The sequence below is a fragment of the Schistocerca americana genome, chromosome 2, assembly GCF_021461395.2.
Source record: "Schistocerca americana isolate TAMUIC-IGC-003095 chromosome 2, iqSchAmer2.1, whole genome shotgun sequence".
Classification (NCBI taxonomy): Eukaryota; Metazoa; Arthropoda; class Insecta; order Orthoptera; family Acrididae; genus Schistocerca; species Schistocerca americana.
Window position 1 is genome coordinate 177,205,120 of NC_060120.1, and position 2,633 is coordinate 177,207,752.

Below are 2,633 nucleotides of genomic sequence, written 5' to 3' on the forward strand. Positions count from 1 at the left end.
TAGGGACTTCTTTCAATGTGTGCCGTCACGTTTGCCACAAATTCAGTTGTACGAGCAGTCGGTGCCTTATTTCTCTTTGCATTAACAACACTGCCTGTCGAACGCCACTTTCTCACTAGATCCTGAATCGTTGATTTTGCAGGAATATTACTTTCAGGAAACTTTTCATGAAAAGTATCGTGAATAACTTTAGTGGATTCAGACCGCACATATACTCCAGCAATTAACGCACGTTTTCAATGGATAAGGCATGACATTGAAGTACACGGTTTATAACGACTACTTTCCGTATGAACTACTTACACGCTACTGCTGTTGGAAGGTGGCAAAGAAACTGACAAGCTAGTAATGCGTTCGCAGTCCGGTTCGGGCCGGTTTTATGTGCACCACTCTGTATAATACAGTATTTACTTTTATTAGTAAAGTTTATATTTCATCCAAGTTCATTCGAGTGGTAAGCTATTCCACCAAAGTCATTTTCAAACGTCGCATTAAGAGGAAGATGAAGATAGAGGACTAACACAGATACACTTTTGTTTAAGGCTATGAATGCGAATAGATGCACTTTTGGAATCACGAATGTCATCTATGTCCAAGTGAATTCTATATGAGCAAGGGATTGTGAAAACGCTAACAGATAACAAAAATGGTGAGCGAAAAGTATCGACACTCAAACTGTTTCTTGGGTGAGACTATTAATGATTCATGTAACAGGAGACTCTTTCTACATAACCATTGCTGCGTGAAACAGACATTATCCTTTTCTTAATTTTTACGTTAGGCGTCTCTTCTCCGTTTAAAAACGTTTTCTACTAAAACTATGGTTGACTTTGTAGTTATTCTAAAGATTTCTTTAGTATACGGATGTCTTTGTATAAACTATCTTTATCAATCTCTTCTTGAGTACCCACCACCTTTGATGCTTGCACATATTTTTCATGTGTAGGAGTTACTGTTCTTACATCCACGTAATCGAAAATCTTAAAATGAAAGTTTTTCTAGTCAGAGCACTTTTTAAGATAATCTTCGGCTCTTTGGTAGGCTATGAGAGTTTCATTCTTGAACTTATTTCTCTCAACCTCATTGAGTTTTAACAATTCTTGGTTAGCTTTTGATCCTAAGAAACAAGTATTCTTACATGATTCAGTATCCTCTATTAATGTGATCATAATATCATGTAATTCTACAGGATGTATGTATTCGAATACCAGAACTTTAATATGTTTCTGAAATAAATTTAATAAACTCTGTGCAAAATAAATGTAGCACTCTGACAATTCACTTTCTCCATCAGCAAACAAAGACCAAAGAAGCTTACTGCACTCATTCTCACCCTCTCGGCAGAAATATATTTTGGTCATTTTCCAAACAAACAAAAGACTTTCCACAGCTGGTAATAAAGTTGCCCACCTAACTAGAATATGGTGAAGCCCAGCATGATAATCTTGATTACAAAAAGCAAAGGAATATTTAAGCAACTCCTCTGTTTCAGCACTGATAGAAAATGCACAAAAAAACTTTACCACAAGATTTTCAATACTGAAAGATAATTTCGTTCAGTGTTGAGCTGCATTATGCAAGACATGGAAATTGCAGTTAGTTTAAGGATATTGAGGTTCAGATTTTGTAACTTCTGAAACACCAATCAGATGTGACCATAATCAAAAAATAAATTAATGATTTCAATGGAATTCTAAAACTACTGAAGCACTCATACTTCGGTACTGAACACTGAACAAGGGGCTGAAATATTGCACACATCAGTAAAAAACCGAACATTTGGCAACCCAGATTTTGCAGTGGTGAGAGGAAGGAAATAAATGAGAAATCCGGCTACCATGACAGGACAAAACTGGAAATCTTTGGACACTAATGAAGGCTGAAAATCAGTCATGCATTGATGCATCACCATCAATAGTGCTTCTGTAATGCAATTGACATTGATTCAATGCAGCGATTTCATATTCTCCGGTTTTAGTCTTCTAGTGATGATAGATTGGGCTGAAAACGACATTATGCAATATGAAATGATAATTAAATCAAAACCCTAAGCTGTCGACAGGCGTTGATATACATCAACGGGGACAGTTGAAAATGTGTGCCCCGACCGAGACTCGAACCCGGGATCTCCTGCTTACATGGCAGACGCTCTATCCATCTGAGCCACCGAGGGCACAGAGGATAGTGCGACTGCAGGGATTTATCCCTTGCATGCTCCCTGTGAGACCCACATTCCCAACTTAACGTCCACTCTACATTCGTAGTGCCCCTGCCCATTACCCTCATTACTCGCGGCAGAAAATATTACCGAGTCCCGTAAGAGTTCGGGCAATGCGTGTGTATCCAGCACAGAAGAAGAAGGTCAATGGTCGGTTAGCCTTAACTATGTATGAAGATAGTATCTGTTCTTTTGGACATGTCCGAAAGAACAGATACCATCTTCATACATTACGTAGTAGTTACACCTAAAAATAAAACGAAACGTACCTAGTTTTTGTTTGTTTGGAGCTACATGTGCGAAAACTTGGTACACAGTGATATCCTATCGCCATAGTGCTACAGCATGACGATCATCAATCTCACGGGTATTGAGCTGACTGGGTATGCAGTTTCTGTTCTGGAGAAGGTACTTA

General features: G+C 38.4%; 1 non-coding gene across 1 annotated transcript; it reads right to left on the reverse strand.

The window, feature by feature from the left end:
- Positions 1-2,099: 2,099 nt before the first annotated feature.
- On the reverse strand, positions 2,100-2,174 carry Trnat-ugu. Its single transcript has one exon. It is a non-coding gene; the product is annotated as a tRNA-Thr (tRNA).
- Positions 2,175-2,633: the final 459 nt, after the last annotated feature.